Here is a 21850-nt window from a genome sequence, read left to right as displayed (position 1 = left end):
TGAACTGAATACCCACAGCCTTGTTGATGCTGGTAGTCAACAACTGCCCTCTTCTGCTCACAAATCCTTCCCAACATCTGCAGTGTAGAGTTCCAGTGCATGGGGACATCACACACCAGTCGGTGAGCTGGAAGCAGCAAACACAGCTGAAGCACAGCAAGGGCGACGGAAGCTGTAGCTGTCTTTCTAAAATGGGCACACAGGCGGCGCACTTTGACAAGCAGATCCGGCAGTCCAGGTAGGTTTTGAAAAACCACTGAGTCATGAGGTTAAGCACATGGGCTAGGCATGGTACCTGTGTGAGCTCGCCTCAGAGCTGCCTCCAGACTCTGGCTATTGTCACACACAAGCATGCCTGGCTGTAGGTTCTGCGGTGTCAGACACAGATCTGCCTGCTCTTTCAGAGCTGTCCACAACTCTTCAGCATTATGCGGTTTGTCACCAAAGCATTTTAGCTTCAGCACAGCCTGTTGCCGCTTGGCTGAAGCAGTGCTGCATTGCTTCCAGCTTGTGACTGATGTGGTCATTTTGGAGATGGAGTTTGAAGAGGAGGAGGAGGTGCAGGAGCAGTAGAATGTAGGGGCAACCCTGATTAACCTAGGGCCTGCAATCCTCGGCATCGGGTGGACTTGTTCCATCGTAAGGTCCAACTGGGTCCCCAGCTTCCCCTATGTTAACCCAGTGTGCCATCAGCAAGATGTACCATCCCTGCCCACAAGCACTTGTCCACGTGTCCATGGTTAGGTGGACTTTCCCAGTAACTGCATTGTTGAGGGCACGGCTAATGTGGGACATGTGTTTGTGTAATGCAGGGACGGCACATCGGGAGAAATAGTGGCAGCTGGGGACTGAGTACCGAGGGATGGCCGCAGCCATCAGGTTGTGGGAAGCTTCCATCTCCATGAGCCTAAAAGTCAACATTTCGAGCGCAAGAAGTCGCGAAATGAGGGAATTTAGTAGGGTGGCCTGTGGGGCGTTGGCTGAGTATTTTTACTTGCGTTCCAAGGACTGGGGTATGGACAACTGAACGCAGCACTGGGACAAGGACGTGGACATGCTTGCTGATGGTGCTAGTTGAGTGTGTGCAACAACAGGTGCAGGGCAAGAGGCATCTTTGCATGCACCATGGACAGGAGATTGGCTTGCACGCACAACAGCGGAAGAAGCAGTGGTGTCACCCACAGACACTGTTCCTGGACCCTTGGGTTTGGCCCACAAAGTTGGGTGCTTTACTACCATGTGCCTGATCATGCTGGTGGTGGTCAGGCTGGTAGTTTTGCTACCCTTGCTGATGCGGGCATGACAGCTGGTGCAAATGGCCTGTTTGGGGTTATCGGCAGAGACTTTAAAAAACAACCAGACTCGGGAAGACCTAACAGTTGTTCTGCCAACTTCCGTCATGCTGGTGTTATGAGGAACGGTTGCCCGCCTTCTGTCTGCAGCCATCACACTGCTTCTTCCTGCCCATTGGGGTGCTACACTTACCTCCCCCTGTGTGCTGCGGTCCTCGCTCTGCATGTCCTCCTGCCAGGTTGGGTGAGTTACATGGTCATGTGACCATGGCTGCTCAAATATTTGGGCATCGCTACATGCGATCTCCTCTTGCCTTGCTTCAAGTGGACCGGGCTAGAGGCCCGAATCTATACATGGAACAGTGAACAGCTCTTCGGAGTGTCCAAGTGTGGGATTAGTTGTCTATGGGGATTCGGCATGGTGGGAGGAAGGAGGGTCAAGGTGAGGAATATGCGGTTCAGTCTCACGGCTACTGAGATTTGACCGTATGGAAGACAGGGTTGTGGTGGTGTTGGCAAAGTGAATGGAAGCATTATCCGCTATCCAACAACCTTTTGACACTGCTCTGGGTTGAATAGTGGTGTTCTGCGGTCCTCTAGTAATTGGGACAGGAAGGTCGGGCAAGAAGATGTGAGTGTTTGTTGTGGCACAATTTAAGCTTGCCCACGGCCTCGGCCTCCGCATGCACCATCACTATTACCATAACGTCCAGTTCCCCGTCCCTTGCCACACGCCTTGCCCATTTTAAATGGAGGACAATATTTTCCACGTTCACTACAAATGGCTGAATTTGGAGCGAATATGTGATCTGTGTGACGGAAAACCACAGTTTTAAATAGCTTGCCTGTAAGTAACTATTTTTATCAGCAAACTGGTGTCAATAACGTCGCTAACACACTGCAACAAAATTTAAATGGAGGCCAGAAATGGCAGAATTATGAGTGCACTTATATGTGATCCGTGTGATGGACAAACTACAGTTTTAAATAGATGGATTTTTAGCGCTGTAATATGAAAAGGATCTGGCTGTATTCTGCAGTGCCAACAAGCAAATGGAGAAGAAAAATGGTGTTCTTGATTGCTTTTTAAGCAAATAATCAGGAATAAGATCCAAAAATATTTATTCCTGGCCCTGATACCTGGGGCTATGCCTAGAAATATCTGTAAAAGCAGCAGCAGACAGAACTGGAATGGACCCTCTTGCTATATGCACTGCAGTCTGCCACATACAATGCCTGACTGCCTAGCACCGATATCTATGCAGCTGGATTAGTCCTCAGAAGGACTGTTAGTTAAGATGGATATGTGTATAATATATTGTATATATAGGAAGGAGAGAAGTCTGGCTTTCAGGATCGCGCTGTTCCAGTCCAAAGTTCACAAGGAGTTAATCCAAGGACCAAGCAGTGATTATAACTTTCTTTTTATTCCATAAACTCTACGCGTTTCGTGTACACACTGTACACTTCCTCAGGAGCAGCTGATTGCTGCAGTTCATCGGATCTTACCCATTTGTGCTTATGGTTGTTGTGTTCCACACAACTGAACCAGGTGAGTGGATCCATATCTGTGAAACGTTTATATCATTGGATAAGACCCTATTGTGCGTTTCTGTCTCCCCCTTTTTTTATAATATATTGTGGTATACCTACACTAAGAAGCAAGCAAATCTCTCCCTTGCTCAGCAGCACCTCTCCTACACTGCCTGATTCCGGGGTAGACTGACGAGCATGGCTGTGCCAGGTCTGATATAGACCTGATGATGCTGTGTGGCCAGCCAGTCACATGCAGGGATTGTGTGGCAGACAATCCCTGCATGTTCATTGGTGCTCTAAAGAGCGCCAAACATACAGGGAGGGGATCCAAGATCCCCAGAAATACTCGGTGAGCTCTGAGCATCTCGAGCAGTGAGATGCTTGGGCGAGTACCTAGTAGTGGTGAGCATGCACGCTCATCACTAGTATCCATGTAATCGAACAACCAGTACAACACAGTGAACAAATTGTTTATGGTTAGTGGTGATTGGTAAATGGCTTAACAAATTGTGTAATTGTTCTTTTTTTTCCATTAAATCCATAAAAAGTTAAAGGGAACCTGTTGTATCAAAAAATGCTCTTAACTGCAGGTATGGGGTTAATCTGCAAGTTAATAGCATTTTGAAGCTGCGCAGCTCCTGCACTAAAAGCAGGGCTACAGGGGAAAATTAACTTTAATCCTTCCAGCAACCTAGGGCTTTCAGTCGTACAGGCGCCAGCGGCATTACTTCAGTTACCTCTCAGTACATAGAGAGTGGCGGCTACAACCATGCCCTTTTACTGACTGACAGCTGGCTCAGGAATGCATCAGTGCTGAGCCAATTGTCAGTCAGTACTGGGGTGCAGTTACAGCCGCTCACTATGTACTGAGCGGTGACTGAAGCCACACCAACATGACTGAAAGGTCAAGGCTACCAGGAGGAATAAAGTTAATTTCATTTCAAAGTACTTGGCAGTTATACTATGGCAGTTAGACAGGGCAGGAGACAAACCTAATCACAGTACATTTGGACTGCGACAATTATTTACCATATGCATTTGTATAATCTGTATCCTGGCTGCTGCATTCACTCACATCCACCGTTCTTGCACTTACTCTTTACACTCCATCTATATTATCCCCTCAGTCCTCTCCTCTCCTATGTATAGCACTGATGCTCTTTTCACATTGCTAAACAGCACAGATACATTCAGTCCCACCATCCAACACAAGAAATGTTCTCACAAATCACTTAACCATCGGCTCACTCTTTCTATCCTCCTCCTAGTCGCAGGAGATATCTCTCCCAACCCCGGCCGCTCATGTTATAGCAAGTCAAACCCCCCAACTGCTACACTCAGAAACCCCTCTAATCTTATTAATATTCCTTGCATGCCTTCTGTCTCTCTCAATTGTGCCCTTTGGAATTCTCACTCAGTGTGTAATAAGCTATCATTCATCCATGACTTCTTCCTTTCTAATTCTCTTAACCTCCTGGCTCTTACTGAAACCTGGATCCAGCAGTCAGACACCACCACTTCTGCTGCTATTTCATATGGTGGACTACATTTCTCTCATACCCAAAGATCGGACAACAGAGCAGGTCGAGGCGTTGGTCTGCTCCTATCACCCAAATGTACCTTTCAGGCTATCCCTCAAGAACCCTCACTTGTCTTCCCTACTTTTGAGGTCTATGCTGTCAGATTCTACATCCCCCTTCTCCATGCGAGTGGCGGTGGTGTATCGCCCTCCAGGCCCCTCCCATAAATTCCTGGATCACTTTGCCACCTGGCTTCCACACTTTCTCTGCTGTGACATCTCACTCTCATCGTTGGTGATTTCAGCATCCCCATTGCTCTTCCCCTCTCCTCATCTGCTACTCACCTTTTATGTCTAACCTCCTCTTTTGGCTTTTCACAGCTTACTAACTCTCCAACGCAGGGGTGGGCAATTCATTTTCACAAGGGGCCACATGAGAAACTGGCACTCCTGTGGAGGCCAAACCATTCGGCTGAACTTAAAGGGGCAGTCCGAAACCAAAGGTGAATTTCATATTAAATGTATATCTATTCAGTGTAATAATCTAATCTTGTTTTCTATTATACTTCAATGAAAAATTCCTTATCGTACCCTTTTCATTCTGACTTCCTGTGTTTTTAACGTCCCATGACAATTTGTTTGAGATTTACCAGTGCATGCTGGGATACTCGAATGAGCTGTCATCAGGGGGCAGACTTTGCGGACAATGCCAGAGCCTCTGCGCCCTCTCTGAAATGAGGTGCCATCAGTGATGTCTGTTTTGGAGGCTCGGCTAGTCCTGCTCACCTGATAATGCGTCGTACATAAATTCTGATGCATACTCAGTATGAGTTTACTGTGCTATGTTCCTTTGAATGCACAGTGACAGTGCGCTCCCTTGCTGGCTCTAAGGAGAAGACATGACCCGGCAGAGACCAGTCCAGTCTCTGAAACAGATGATGCTTCTTTTCATGGTGGGGAAAACAGCTGTGGCAGTGACAGCATCCTCTGCCCCCTGATGATGTCCCGTGTGAGTACCCCAAAATGCACTGGGATTCTCAAAAAAAATGCCATAGGAAGTTAAAAAAAAAAAAAAAACACAAGCAGACAGGAAATTAGAGTAGAGAGGGAAAGGTAGAAATTTTTTAACTGAAATATATTAGAAACGTGATTAGATTATTAGTTAAATTTAGTATGAAAGTCACCTTTGGTTTCGGATCACCCTTAAATCTGCGTAATACTAATTTTGTCACTTTATGAAAAGCAGTTGCTTATGTGATGAAGTTTACATGAGCGTATAAAAAAAAAGAAAAAAAGAAGAAAAAAAAAAAAAAAAATCGCTATTTGAATTGTCATCTGTATGGTATCCATTTTTAGACATCAGAGGTGAATAAAATTTTAAAGAAGAAAAAGTGTCCTGTCTTAGTAATGGAAATGTATTCGTAAAAATCAGATGCTATATGGATGATTCATATGAGATCCAATTTTTTTTATTCTTGCACACCCATGGACTTCAACAGGCGAGTCTGATCCAAAATACAGAAGAGACTGATGGGTGCTGTGACATTTCTCACACAGACATTTTCAAGCTATAATCTAAATAGCTCAATTCCATAACATTGCTCCCTAGTGCTCTGTCTGAGGTCGGGTTTCTTTTTTTTTTTTTCACAGACAGCACTTGGACAAATATTACAGTTGTGTGAACATAACCTGACAATACTTGTTGCAATGAAGCTTATCATAACATGTAATGGCAGTTAATCAAGCAATAAATTGGGAACATTGGAAATATCTCTCCACATGCAGAGATCCACATCACATATGGGCAGGAGCTGACAGGAGGGGGTGGGAATCCTTATTCCAGTCTATGGAGTGGATGTGATAAGCCACAGATCACAGGGGGAGCACTATGGGGGACTTAACCCTTGCCTTTCCTGGACAGGATGTGGCGCCCCCAGGAGTATGGCCGCCACAGTGGCTTTGCCTTCCTCCAGGGGAGGGTAATGCCAGGCTTGGAGGCAATGATGGGTCTCTCTCGCAGTCAATCTATGCATGCAACACAGTTCCACTCCAGGCCAGCAGGGGGAACTCTGAACCAGGATTAAGGGGAGGAGTGCTCTCTGAGGGCTAAGAGGAAGGAGCGGTCAGTTAGTCTGCGGAGGGTGAAGCTGGAGGTTCAGCTGGGAAAGGAGAGCTCCCTCACAGTGAGCGTATGAACTGGAGCCTGGTCTCCACGGTTGTACGGATACTAACGGTCCTACAACAGATACCAGAGGCGTAGGAGGCTGTAAATGCCCTACTCCCATCTAAGACTTGAGGGCACAACAGCAGCTTGGATAGAGAGCCGGGACTCAGGAGAAAGGAGCCCCCGAGATAAGCTACAGCTGTCTGCCGTGCAAGTAAGGTTCTTGAGAACATCTGACAGGAGGAACTTCAGTGTAACTCAGTACTAGGAGTACTTCATTCAAACAAGCGCTAGGAAGGAGACTGCACAGCCCGTCTGCTGAGAGAGAATCCCTGAGTTGCTTCCAGGCTAGCCTGCTCCGTTACCATCTGTAATTAGGACCCTGGACTGCAGTTATCAAGTAAAGGTACAGAAATTGCACCCCGCTGTGTCTTGTCTGCTTCCTACCCTTATGGCACTGCTACATCCCCGTGCCAACCACCTCTACACTGCCCTGGGAATATAGCTTCACCTGTGGGGAGCTTTTACATCCTTGCTGCACCCTACCATCAGTCCCAGCGGATCTGCATGCAGCCTCGGCTTAACACCTCCCTTGCCGAGCACCACAGGTGGCGTCATGAACTATTCCATTCCATGAACTACATTCCCATTACTTGGGTGCCCAGGGCCACGGATCGGGTCACCGCTGCTGTGACACATTCCCCTGACACCGGCCCGGTACCGAGTACCCCACAGCCCTGGGAGGGTGACCCAATTTGGCATCACAAACAGAATTACGGAGCCCGGTACCCCTGGGTCCTGTGTGCCATAGACTGTGTGTGAAAATTGGCACCAATTGCCGCCATTGCCGCGCTGCTTGGTGCGCGCGGGAAGAAGGGGTAGGCCTTCGTGGGCGGAGCCTGAAACAGAGCGCGAAGAAGTGAAGTGTTGCGCAGGAAGAGAGGACAGCATGCGAGAGGAGGAGCTGAGGCCTACAGTCCATGGCGTCGGGCCTGTGAAGCGGCCGCCGGTGAGCTCACATAACCCCCGGCCCTGGCTAACGTTAACTAGGGGGGGAAAAGGATGTCCGCGCCAGACGGCAATGCAGCGGCAGGCGCCGTTGCCAACCCCGCAGCACCGCAAGGAGGAGGGCCCACCGCAGCGGTCTCCATAATGCCGCTGTCCATGCCCTACATACCGGGAGCGGCCTGGCTACCGCAGTACTCGGGTGAGTCGCATACCCTGAGTGAATTTAAAGAGAGACTGTGCAGTTTGTTTAAAGTATACCCTCTGTCTGAAAGCCAAAAAGTGAAAATCCTGATTGGACAGCTAACGGGTGCAGTGCAGAGAGAAGTGAAGGCCTGGCAGGATACTGATAAAGAGACTGTTGCAAAGATCCTGGTGAAGCTGAGAAGCACCTTTGACACCCGTACTGTGGCTGAAATCAAGATGAGGTTCTTTGGCTGTAAACAGAAGGTGCAGGATAGTATCAGGGACTATGCTCTCAACCTGCAGGAGGCGCTGCGAGCAGTTAAGCAAGTTGATCCTGACAGTGTGAAGGAGGAAGATAAACTGATAAAGGAGCAGTTCATTGAAGGACTCCTATCCAGTACTCACAGAGGACAGTTGCGTATCATAACCCTGCAAAACCCTGATCTGGACTTTGCTGATTTTAAGGACAGGGCTTTTCGGGTACTGCAGGAATCCACTGACAGCCATTCAGCGCCCCCTAGGCGCCCAGCGATCACCTACCATCAGAAGCAATATCTTTTCCTTCCATCCCTGTGGAGGCTGATGCACAGACTCTGGATAAAGATCCAACTGAGGAGCTGCGTCTTCAGGTCCAGGAGTTGACCAAAGGGATGGCTGCACTTACCAAAACCATGCAGTCCCTGCAGGTGTCCTCCAAGGAAAAGATCCAGCTTGCTTCCAGTCGAGAGAATGTCCCGTGGCTCCGGAGGAGGAGAACCCCGCCACTTCGAGGAAGATACAACGATCGCTATGACCAGGACGGACGTCCCATTTGTCGTCGCTGCTACAAGGCAGGTCATCTTGCAAGATTTTATCCTTTAAACGAGCAACCCCTGGGGCAGAGGGCCAACCCCCAGGAGTAGGATCCCCAGGCCCAAGGAACTGGAGAGCCAAGTATGTGGGATGGAGACCAATCCTTACTGTGGTGATTGACGGCTTCCCCATTAACGCTTTGCTGGACACTGGCTCCCAGGTGACCACTATGCCGTACATTCTTTACAAGAGGTATTGGGCTGATTCTGAACTTATCCTAACTATGGTTACAAACTACTTCTCCTCCCATATCGATGTTCTCCCTCACAGGTCATTCCCCTTTGACTATTGGGCCTCTAAACTGGACGCCTGGCCTGAATTGGCATAATATGCCTTACAGGAGCTCGCTTGCCCTGCTGCTAGTGTGTTATCTGAAAGAGTCTTCAGTGCTGCTGGATCAATCCTGACAGAAAAAAGGACCCGTCTGTCTACCCAAAATGTTGATGATCTAACCTTAATTAAAATGAACCATGCATGGGTTTCAAAGGATTTTGTCCCACCTTCGCCTGATGACACATAGGTTGCCAGAAAATTGCCTCGCTTTTGTCCTCCTCTTCCTCAGACTTGCCCAATTCTGCCCTTTGCAGCAGCTGAATGTCCAGCCAACACATCAACATATGCCATTTTTTAAACCTCCCTAAGTGGGCTGCCCACCCCCCCAATGGCTGGGGTCAACACCTGGCGCACCCGGGCAAGTGCCATTGCTCTGAACAGGTGGATGGGCCCACAGATGGCCGACGGCACTGGCACAGGGCCTCTCATAGTACAATACAGCGTCTCTGATGGTGGGGGGGCCCACTCGCCATCAGACAAAAAAGCGTATTATGAGGGGCCCTGTGCCAGTACCGTCGACCACGAGTGTGCCTCCCCTGCTTGGTCATGGCTACAGCACTTGCAAGTTGCAATACTTACCTCTCCCTGCTCCACCGCTGTGTAGTCTGGGCAGTTAAATCCTTCACAGGGACGGCCACTAGAAATTTGGTGTATTGATCGATGATGGTTAAGATGTAGCTATGCCTTGTCCTGCTGGCCTCTACCTTCTTTCTTTCTCTGTTCTTTCTTTTTCTCTGTTCCTTCTTTCTCTGTTCTTTCTTTCTGCCCCCTTTCTCTCTCTCTCCTTTCTTTGTTTCTTTCTTTTTCTCTGTTATTTCTTCCTTTCTCTCCTTTCGTTTTCCTCCTCTCTCTGTTCTTTCTTTATTTCTTTCCCCTCTTTCTTTCTCTCTCTGTTCTTTCTTTCCCCTCTTTCTCTCTCTCTGTCCTCTCTCTTTTCTTTCACTCTCTGTTCTTTCTTTCTCGCTCTCCATTCTTTTTCTTTCTCTCTGTTTTTTCTCTCTCTCTGTTCTTTCTTTTCCTCAGTACCAGTCAGTGTGCCCACAGTACCAGCCACTGTGCTCATAATGCCAGCCACTGTGCCCATAATGCCAGCCACTGTGCCCTCAGTACCAGTCAGTGTGATCAGCAGTGCTAAATGGTTGCGGTTGGGGCATGGACATGGGTGTGACTAGTTGTGAAATGGGTGTGGCCAGGGTGTGGCCTACAATTTGCCTCGCCGTGCTGTGCACGCCGCAGCCTTTGTCCTTCTTTCCCTTCTTCAATAGTTGGGAGGTATGTGTTAGAGGCACTTGATGGCTGACTAAATCAGCCATGAATTGCAGGGAAATTAGCAGGAACGCGCCCAATGATGCAAATATATGTCATTGGTAGTGAAAGGGGTTAAATAAATAAAATACCATACAAGTTTTGAATTTCTATAATTGTACTGACCTGGAGTATCATGTTTCCAGGTCCTTTGTACTATGCAATGAACAGTGTAAAGACAACTTCCATCCAATTCATCTTACGTGGAATATTTTTTCCCATTTTCAGTACATTATATAATAAAATAAATATAGTCATTCAAAACTACATTTTGTCCCACAAAAAACAACATGTAATGTCGACTCAAAATAAAGCGAGAAAAAAGCACTTTCTTCCAAGAGTCATTACCTTTTATTTTTCTGACTGTATAGCCACGCAATGTGTAATTTTTTGAAGGGTCAAGTTATAGCTTTAAAAGGCACTATTCATTGTACTATTTAATGTAATGGGCTTGTTTTTTGCATGATGAGCTCACATTTTTATTAATACCATTTTCGGGTAGATGAGATGATTTCATCGCTTCGTATTACATTTTTTGCGCTATTACAGTGGCCAAAAACACGGTAGTTCTGTTTTTTTCTCATTATGCCATTTACCAGTTGGGTTAGCTGCATTTTCATTTTGATAGACTAGATTTTAACGGACGTGGTGAAAGCAAACAGGTTTCGTTTTTATGTCTTTATTTTTATTATAGTTCAAAAAATGTTCTTGATTTTTAATTTTATGCACTGCAAAGTGTCAGTGCTGGCAGATTAGTAATACTATTAACCTGCAGATTAACCCCATATCTGCAGGTTAATTCCATTCTTATTCCGGTGACAGGTTCCCTTTAAGTGTATTTTTCTCTCCTGTTTTTTCAATTTCCAGTACAAGACATTGGTGGTAGTTAAGGGTGGAAAATGCTTTTCAAAACATACCTAACATTTGTATCATTCATACTTTTTTCATGCATACACTTTAAGACATCTACCAAAAACAATCTGCAGTCTACGGGGACTTAAACTAATATTTTATAGAAGAGATGAGTGAATCTATTCATTGCACATCAAATTCATTTTACATTTTTAGGAATCCTCTGAAACAAGGGAATTAGAGCAATATAAGGTTCCCTTTTGCATAAATCGCCTAAAATGGCTCACATGACCTTGGGCACAGCTGAGTTGGTGTACCCATAATGCCTTACAGCTATCACATTACATGGTATAGCACAGACAATCAGAAGGGGCTATCATAAGCAGTATAAAAGCAGAGGCAGGAAATGTAGCAGGCATTTTGTGGTGAATCTGGATAGTGAAGGGACATCACAGTTCACAGCTTAGACATTGAAATACGGACAGAAATATATAAAACTATACAGAGTGTGTGACAGCATAGACGTGAAGAAGATTAGTGAGTGAGGAAAAGAGAATATGTATTTTATTCAAAAAGAGAGTGTGGTATAGTAGTGTTACTATGTCATCCAGGTCTTTTTAGGGTACCTGGAGGCTTTGGAATACTTTTAATTCATGGCATATCAATCAGTTGTGTAAAACAAATTTACTGTCAAAATTTGGCATATTCAAATTTTAAAAAATTTCACTTATCCCTACATATATATCTGTATTTAAGGTGGATACATTAGAGAAGCGCTATGCATGTTGCAGAAGGTATATTCAAAATGAGCCTGAAGAACTATGGTAGATCTGAAGCCTCTGTAACTCCAATTCTATTCCACACCTACTGCTGCTTGACTGACAGCCTTAAAGCTGTGTGACTTCAGACTAAAAGAGCCATCAAGTCAAGCAAGAGGAGGTGGTGCTAGGTGGGGAATAAAGCTTGAGAGAAAGAGGCTTCAGATCTACAAATAGTTCTCTAGCCTCACTTGCATATCAAATCAAACAATGTTTTATCAGCAATGGGGATCGGACTAGCACTGTAAAGGTATTGCTATACCTGTTTTTGAAAGCGCTATGCACATATATAAATAATTTTGGGGGTGAAATCCTGCAGACAGATTTTCCCTCCCAACAGCCATTTTAAGATCTCTCCACAAGAGTTCAATGGGATTTAGATTCAGACTCATTGCTGGCCACTTCAGAAGTCTCCAGCACTTTGTTTCCATCTATTAATGGGTGCTTTTTGAAGTATGTTTGAAGTCATTGTCCTGCTAGAAGACCCGTCAACTAGGTCGCAAACCCAGCTTTCTGACACTTGTACTACATTGCAACCTAAAATCCTTTGGTAACCTTCAGATTTCACAATGCCTTGCCAGTGGCACCAAAACAACCCCAAAACATCTTTGAATCTCCACCATATTTGACTGGAGGTACTGTGTTATTTTCTTTGTAGGCCTCTTTCCATTTTCGGTAAACAGTAGAATGATGCGTTTTACCAGACAGCTTTATATTGAGGTCATCTATCCATAAGATGTTTTTTCCGGAACGATTTTGGCAAACTGCAGTCTAGCTTTTTTATGTCTCTGTGACATAGCATTTAATTTAATTGAAATGTTGATGGTTAGTTTGCGCTGCCACCGATGCACCCTGAGCCTCCAGGACAGACTTGAATTTCTTTGGAGCTACACTGCTTATCCACCATTCTGACTACCCTGCTTTGCAATCTTTCATTGATTATTCTCTGCCGTCCACATTCAGGGAGATTAGCTACCGAGCCATGTAAATTTATTGATTATGTTGTGCACCATGGACAAAGGAACATCAAGATCTTTGGAGATGGGCTTATAGCCTTGAGATTGCTAATATTTTTCAACATTTTGGGTTCTCAAGTACTCGGCCAATTCTCTTTTCCTCTTTCTGTTCTCCATGCTTAATATGGCACAAACAGATAGAATGGAAAGACTGATTTAACTTCTCACCTTTTTATCTGGTTTCATGTGTGATTTTCATATTGCCTACACCTGTTACTTGCTACAGGTGAGTTTGAATGAACATCACATGCTTGAAACAAAGTTGTTTACCCACAATTTTGGAAAGGTGCCAACAATTTTTAAGATTTTTATGAAATTATGTCCAATTTTCCTTGTTTTCTCTTTCGACCATGACTGTATTATATATATGGTATATATCCTTCCCTGGAGGAAGATCTGGGTAGTCTCGTGTTTGAGACTCTTAAATGAGGCTCCACGGACTTTATTTGCAAACAGACAGAATGGAAAGACTGAATCAACTTCTCCCCTTTTTATCTGGTTTCATGTGTGATTTTCATATTGCCTACACCTGTTACTTGCTACAGGTGAGTTTAAATGAACATCACATGCTTGAAACAAAGTTGTTTACCCACAATTTTGGAAAGGTGCCAACAATTTTTAAGATTTTTATGAAATTATGTCCAATTTTCCTTGTTTTCTCTTTCGACCATGACTGTATTATATATATGGTATAGGGCAGCTAGTCAGGGTTGGCTAACAAAAGGACTATAAAAGATGAAAGCCGGACAAAGAATGCAATTTTGAGATTTTACAGCCTAGGGATATACAGTAGGTCATAGAGCACAGCTCATTCCACATAGGAATAGAAAAATGTATAGTCTGATTCGGGTATACTACTGCAGTGCAGAAGTAGATTGAAAAGTGCCAGTTTCAGTCTGTGAATAATAATAATTCTTATTTGGACAATAATCTAAAGATTCCAGTGATATGAAGATGTTGGAGCGGCGTAGTCAGTGTGACTGTGAATCGATTGATCTGTGATAAACTGCAGTAATAATCGGGAAGGAGATGTCACTCCTGCGCTGCTGCTGATGAATTCACAATGGTTTCCAATGGATACAAATTTATTAGACAGGTTTACAGGGTCAACGCATTTCGACGTCATGCAAGACCTCTTCATCAGGACAGAAACCTGACCAGTCCATTGTGGATTCATCAGCAATAGCGCAGGAGTGACATCTCCTTCCTGATCGTTTCCCACTGTTTGGTCCAACCAGTGACTGATGTCCTTGCAGCAACTGTTATATATTTCATGCCAGTTACATTTTGCTCTGTATCAACAATACACGGTGAGTGGATCCATTGTCACCTTTTTGTTACCGGTTAAAACACCATTGAGCTTGCTTTCGTTCCCAGTTTCGCTGTTTGCAAACTGCAGTAACAGCACTTCAATAATAGTATTTTTTTTCACACACTGCAAATATGGAGGTAGTTTAAGAGCCTTCTGTCCTAATTTTGCTACTAAAAAAAAATCCTGAAACCAAGACTTCTATGTCACAGTGTGCGATTTCAGGATTGTGACAGGGGCAAGTCATATTTTTTTTTTTTAAGAAAAGAAAAAATCTAACTGTCCTCCTTACAAAGTGTTGTAAAAAAAATAAATTCATATATTTTTTATGCACAGTTGCAATATTAGACCTGTACAAGTCACTGCTATTGGTTACTCTCCATCAGAAAATTAGCCACATTGGCAGCCATCACTTGAACATTTATGTGGCAATTTTTGCTTTAACTCCTTCACGACATATGAAGTATAATTACATTATACAATGGATTGCAAAGGTATTCACACCCTTGGCATTTTTAAATGTTTTGCTACCTCACAACCTGGAATTACGCTTTATTTTGAGAGTTTGCACCAGTTCATGTAAAGAACTTGCCTACAATTGTGAACATTTGGTTTTCTTTTTATTGTGAAACAAACAACAAACAGGACAAAATAACTGAAAACTTCAGTATGCATAACTATTAACCCTCCTAAAGTCAGTATTTGTACAACCTCACTTTGCAGCAATTACAGCTGCAAGTCACTTTGGATAAGAGCTTTCAGCATTTGCCATTAGGATTTTTGCCCATTCCTCAAGGCAAAACTGCTCAAGCTCCTTCAAGTTAGATGGTTTCCTCTGGTAAACAGCAATCTTCAAGTCAGACCACAGATTCTCAATTAGATTAAGGTCTGAGCTTTGACTAGGCTACTATAAAACATTTACACATTTCAAATATTAAAATAATTCATTAAAATAAAGTAAAAAAAAAACAAAAGTTTAAATTACCATCCTTTGAAAATGAAACAAAACATACACGTATTTGATATCGTTGTGATCAGAAGTGTCCGATCAACAAAAATGAAATAAATTAATTTTACTGGCAAACATCATAACAAAAAAATAGAAACACCAGAATTATGTTTTTTGGAAGCTGCAAAATGCAATAAGAGGCGATAAAATCATCGTATGTGACCTAAAATTTTATTAAAAAAACCTCAGCTCAGGGTGCAAAAAATAAGCCATCACACAGATATTGAAAAAATGTAAACGTTATGGGTCTTGGAAAATGGCAACAAAAGCAAAAACATTTTTCTGTACCAATTTTGGAATTTGTTTTCACCACTAAAATAAAAATAATCTATACATGTTCGGTATCTGTGTACTCATACTTACTTGGGGAATCCTATTACCTAGTGACTTTTACCATATAGGGAACAGGGTAAAAAAAAAACAATTGTAGATTTGCAATTTTTTGACAATTTCACATCACTTGAATTTTTTCAGTACACCAATCAGTGGTGCATTCAAAAGTCCAACTCGTTCCACAGAAAACAAGCCCTCATGTGGCCATTTTGACAGAACTGTAAAAAAAAAAAAAAGTTTCAATGGCTCTTGGAAGAAGGCTAGGAAAAAATGAAAATGAAAAATGGCCTGGGGTGAAAGGGCTCAAATGGGGTTCAATAAACTTCTAAAAGAGCTTAGAGTGTTATACACCTATTCCCTGGGCAATTAGGGAATTGCAGTGCTGTGCTTCATTACGAGCTTATTTGCCGCAAATTAAATTTTTGGGGAAAAGCTGACAAATTCGGATGATACTTTATTCCTTACTAAATATCCTTCCTATGTAAACTTTAGAAGCAGGACTGCTGAAATAGCAAGTCAATGAGAACTGTTATACTTATCAAAGAAGTCAACTCCAAAAGCTATGCCCCAGTAGCATATTTCCATAGACATTGGCTCTTGGTTGAGTTTAACCACAACCCCTTAAAAGAAGGCTTGTCTTTAAACTATATTGTTGCATTGGACCAGTGAAGTAACTGGCCATTTTGAATTATGTAATGTACATGCTGGCCCTTCTGGTAATGTGTGTACTGGCCCGTAGGTAACATGACACCTTGCGTGAAGTGGAAACTATGCCAGACAGTATGGTGGCCAGTTAACCACTCTGTAGAGTTTATACTGTATCTTGTATAACCTATTACAGCAAATTGTTGTTTCATGTGGGCAATGGGCTCTGATGTAGATTATGAATGGTTGTAACAGGTTGGATGAGGTCACAGATCACCTGTGGTAGATAAAAAAAAGTGGTTTCAACCAAGTTGGACTGCGTTTGGGGTTGTTGTCACAAGTAGCGAGTAGGATGAGGGCAGTTAGCTAAAGACCGCTTCTGTCAGATAGAGGGGAAAAAAGGTCTACAGACTTACCTGGGACCTCTGGAATGATAGAATTGGGAGATCATTAGGAAGAAAAGAAGAGCGTGAAGTAGCTATTAAAATACAGAGTGGTTGCATGGGATTTCTCTGTTGATGACTTCAGAGAAAGAGTAGGAATGCCCTGACCTAAATTAGATACCATGGGCACATGCTGCGCGTACGATGCCACAGTGACGGAAAATGTTACAATGTAAGATCTTGGATTAGATAGAACTATTCTGTTGCAGGCCACCTCATCAATCATGGCATCAACAGTCTAGAAGAAAAGACTATACAGCACTTAGAAACAAACGAATGCCAGAACAACACAACAATCAAAGTCATTGAGGTTCTCCACTGAAATAGATTGCCCAGTTTAATCATAGTCAGCTCTGTTACATAAAGGAGGGTCAAAAAGACGGTAACAGACGGGTCAGAGGAGATGAGGTGTAATGGGTGAATGAAAGAGACACTCGGGTCTGGATTTAAGAGGAAGGAAAGGCAGAAACATACAAGACACAAGTAAAATCAAATACAACAATATTCTTGCAGTAAGAACATTCTTGTAGGCAAGCACCAAGGCAGAAACAGACGCCAGTAACGTTGCCGCCTGCACCCTCCAGATAATTCTCACCAATTATCACTATCTGTGCAGAAATGCACACTATTCCTGCCAAGTCACATAGTTTATCGGCATACTGCTATATAATTCTACACTTATTAACCTTCCCATTTTTACTGAGGTTTAAGTATCCAATCAATGTGCTCTTGGTCTTCAAGGTTTGTGAGTGCTTGTCTCCTGCTAGATGCTAATTACTATCTGACCACCGAGACGAATTCATCAATAGGCTGTTCCTGTTTTACTTCTAGAAAAGTATATGTTACACAAGTGTAATCATGATTGAATGACGTATGTGCAATACCGTGATCGAGGCTCAGGGAAATTCTCTACCTTCAGTGCAGTTATTGTGAATACTTGCAAAAGGTGTTTGTGTGTAGTCATTCTAAATGCCTGAAAGGGACTGAATTTAATCCAAAAATCCCTATACAGTCTATGTCACACTATTTTACTCCAGAATACCTGGAATATCCATAATACTATAATAACTGATCCCATTTACAGATTATTACAAGGGAGTGGATGCGAAGAAAATTATACCTGTTACATGTAGATTACTTTGACCGTGTAATCTGTATCTACAGCGTAGGATTCTATATAACCATCCTAAAAACATCATACTCCTGACAGTTTAAGGCTGTGTTCCCACGAATGAGCGTTTGGTTGAGATTTTAATGTGACAGATTTTCTGCACCCATTAAGTGAAATAGGTTTCTTGCCTCTTTTCAAAAATACGCAGCGTAAAAAAAATCCCCCAAAAACGTCGCCTAATAGTTCCCATTAAATTGTTTAATTGTCCCATAGGAGGGATATTGTGCCCAGAAGTGACAGTTTTTACATACATGCCTGAATTGATGAATCTGTTATTCTATTTCCTTCAGGTCTATAACACACCAACACAAATGACATTGCAGATAATTAGGAGACAGTGCCCTTTCCTATCTGCAATACCCTCATGAAACTTGTCATTATCCATTGATATCTGGCTGCAATTTCTACAATGCACACACTAAAGCCAAAGAGAGGACGTTTAACACAAAGAACCACAGAGAGCAATAAGGCACAAAGCCATGTCTGTTGAGTACTAATGGGAATGAATGTCAAGAATTACAAAGAGGAATATATATAGTTTAGAAATATCCTTTTCGGCTTTATATTCCGGTTGTAGATGATGTCATTGACCCTAGCTTGGCTTCCAGTCCCCATAAACAGAAGTGCGGACACGACTTATCTTGCTTTGTCACATTCTGCCACCTCACTGCTATCACCAACTATATATAGGTGACCATATTATCGCATGGCTCCCACATGTGTCCTATGCAGTCAGCAGGGGTCATCATTGCCCCCATCAGCCAGGGCTGGCACCGCTTCTCTCCTCATGGATTTTTATTTAGAAGTGTTTACTATTAAGCATCAATCTTTACAATCCAGAAGTAACTCTGCCAAACATTAATAGAGGAGTCTGTCATTGACAGGAGCCCAATACACAGTCCTGCTCCTGGAGGAGATGACATTATTGCTATGGACAGGGCACATCTGTTCCAGAGAAAAGACAAAAGATGGCTTGTCATGTCAGGTGTGCACCTCACTGATGGTCTGCACTGACACATCCAGCAGCTCCATGCACTCACCATTCAGTACTTACCATGTCTGCGTGAGAATCCAGCAGCTCATCCCCAGTAGCTGACATTCTGTGCCTTATTCCCAGCGCAGAGCATCCCTCCTGCTGCCCTTGAAGAGGTGCTGCAGTGTCTCCCCCAGTCCAATACACACTGCAGTGTAGGGTGTCATCCAAAATGCACACATTCCTCTCCTGCCTGCTGTACCTCTTGCTTACTCTGCTATTGCTGCTTTTTTTTTTTTTTTTACTAGCTTCTAGCAGTGTTGCAATCAATCAGTAATCACATGATCCCTGTACTAGACTCAAGAGATTTGCTTAAAGGGATAGTATCCTGCAAAACAGGGGGTTTAACCTGCATAAACCAGGAGGGAGTGGATACACATATCATTGACATCATAGTCACTATTTTTTTTTTTCTTTTCTTTTAACCCATTACCTTTCTGATCACCCAACACAAGTCCAGGATATGCCATCATGTGTGTGGTTGCTATTCTTTTGCTGTAGTCTTGGCACATGTACAGAAACCTAACACTAAATTAACACAGAGGTTATGGACATCAGTCTGCTGTGCTGCATTATGCTTATGGAAACTGCACGCTGCAGCAATATAATAATCTAAATGCAGTTCTGGGGAATTAATTTTTCATAAACGGCAGGATAAGTTATCTTCAGCCTCAATGTCCAGTCGAAAGCATGCAGTAGTGTCCAGCCTGTGTACTAGATGTTTTTATGGTTTTATGCCGAGTACTGCGACGACATCAGCAGACGCTAAGATTTCAGCGGCATCCGGCAGACGCTATGCTAAGTATTAAAGAAGGGTTCCTTTATTAAAAGAGGGCTAAAAAAGTCAATGATGGCTCGTAGAATCATTTTCTTATAGCGCTCATGCAGACCGGCATATAAATCAGACAAGCGCTATCCGATTTTTAATGGGACGGCACACGGACCCATGCTATTCAATAGGGCTCAGATAAACGATTTTTTTGGAGGGGTCTGAGTGTCCGTGAAAAAAAAAAAAAAATATATATATATATATATATATATATATCACAGCCTACAGGACTTTCTTCTGAGTCTCAGAAGAGACTCGCACGTTCAAGTTCATGGGTGCGAGAAAAAGAAATCAGATCCCACACCAATCATCAAAATAGCATCCGATTTTGCAGATACAGTACATTTTTATTATAAACTTGATCATGGACTATTTTTTCAACGTAGATATATGAAAACGGATCTCACACAGAAGTTATAAAAGGACACGTGGCTGGATGAAAATCTGATGAAAATTAGAAAAATAATTGCTGGAGTCTTCTGGATGACACTCAGGTTATTTTTCATAGTCCTGTCTTCAGGCTCTCATCTGCGTTGTTTTAGTGATCCTCCTCACCAATACCCCCTAAACACTTTTGCCTTAATTGAGATATCTCTGGGAAAAAAACGTAAAATTCAGTGCAGCACCTGTGGGAGGCACAAATGTTGTTTGCCGCATTAGATAGTCCGGGTAATTGGTTTGTGGCTCTCAGACCGGCCCCATGACAAATTTTCCAATTTATGGAAACCTTCATGCAGCACCGGGAATAGGTTCAACTCTTGGAAAGTGACTTCTACCCAGGATTATTCATTTTTATTGGAAAAAAAATGATATTTTAATTAAAGAAAATTATTAAGTTCTGTTATTGAAAAAGAGAAAAAGAAAATGTCTGAGACAATCTGAAAAGTCTCAAGTGTCTCCGGCCATAGAAACCTTGGTTTAGCTTTCTGCCTCATTGACTGTCAGTGTTGCTAAGCTGGAACCCTCACACAGCATACAGCACAGTATGGAGTTAATGGAAACAGGTGAACGCTCCACACATATTTGGTTTTACATGTTATTTTTTTTAACTAGTTGTATATCAGAGACCAGCAGACCCAAGAAGTGTTATAGGGGTCGTCTGTAATGTAAGTGAATCTCAGCCTTTTATTATCACTTTATTTTTAGATTGAAAAATTCTATTCTGATGTATTTTCTAGTTTATATTTCTAGTGCTCAGCTTTTATGATACGTAAAGAATTTTAAAGATTAAAAGATGGCCAATTGGCTACCAGCATCTGCCACTAGAGGAAGTATAGCAGCTAACAGCTGGCAGTCTTATCATTGAGCTCAATGTACGGCACTGTGTAGCTCCTAAGCTCCCTCTAGTGGTTGGTGCAGGTAACCAGCATGTTATGTGTTAAATGTATGTAAGGAACTGCAGTTCTGTACCAGAGCTTCCATTTCTATATAGATAATATATCTATATACATATAATATATTCTAAGAAATTAATAAGCATAAGATCTCTCATTGTTTTAGATAACAGAAAAAAAAACATATTAATGTTTAAAGAAGTGGTCCACTACTTGGGATAACTTCTCACACCCCTCGCTTGGCCCCCACTAAATAATAAAGCTTATACTGACCTCCCGTGTTGGAGCCGTTCCCACGGTGTCGGCATTCCGTTGTGACACGTGACTCCGGCGCCCAATCAGTGCAGGCGTTGCTGTCCCCGCCTCCTGTCAGACTGAGTGGAAAAGAAAGTCAGAGATCAGCAGCCCAGATATCCTCTTCATGTACAATTTGTCCAAAGGAGGGGACAGTGACGCCAGCGCTGATTGGGCACCGGCGTCATATGTCATAAAAAACCGCACTCGGGACCGCAAGTGCCGACACCGCTGGAAGAGTGCCAGAAAGGGGGTGAGTATAAACTTTACTATTTTAGCGGGGTGAAACAATTGGATCAAGTAGGGGTTGTCCTAGTAGTGGACAACCCTTTATGAGTGGAGTTTTTTTAATTGATATGCTAATTCAAAAAGATTAATTTTATCATTTAGTTCCATTAATAGTTCAGTTCCCTTTATGGTGTGATATTGTTCTCCATGTGTGATGGCCACATGGAAGGGTTTCATCCACTGTTCATTTTGTACAAGGCCCTAAAGTACCAGTGGTAAAATGAACCTTAATCACGGATGACACTTAAGGATAAAAGAAAAATGATTTGAAAAAGTCCAAGCTG

At 43.1% G+C, this 21850-nt stretch overlaps 1 protein-coding gene across 2 annotated transcripts in view; it reads right to left on the bottom strand.

Moving 5' to 3' along the window:
- ADORA1 (adenosine A1 receptor) overlaps window positions 1–21354 on the bottom strand; it is a 226135-nt gene extending 204781 nt beyond the window's left edge. The window contains exon 1 of one of the 2 annotated variants that reach the window (XM_073557261.1): window positions 21258–21354. The gene's annotated coding sequence lies outside the window, so the exon portion shown is untranslated. Of the gene's footprint in view, window positions 1–18842; window positions 19073–21257 lie in introns of those variants that run through there. The other variant, XM_073557260.1, reaches the window with a different exon arrangement.
- Window positions 21355–21850: the final 496 nt, after the last annotated feature.

Source organism: Dendrobates tinctorius, unplaced genomic scaffold (genome assembly GCF_039654945.1).
Source record: "Dendrobates tinctorius isolate UK_male_01 unplaced genomic scaffold, ASM3965494v1 ptg000246l, whole genome shotgun sequence".
In the NCBI taxonomy this organism is placed as follows: domain Eukaryota; kingdom Metazoa; phylum Chordata; class Amphibia; order Anura; family Dendrobatidae; genus Dendrobates; species Dendrobates tinctorius.
Note: the sequence above shows the minus strand (reverse complement) of the source record. Positions and strands in the feature narration are given on the sequence as shown.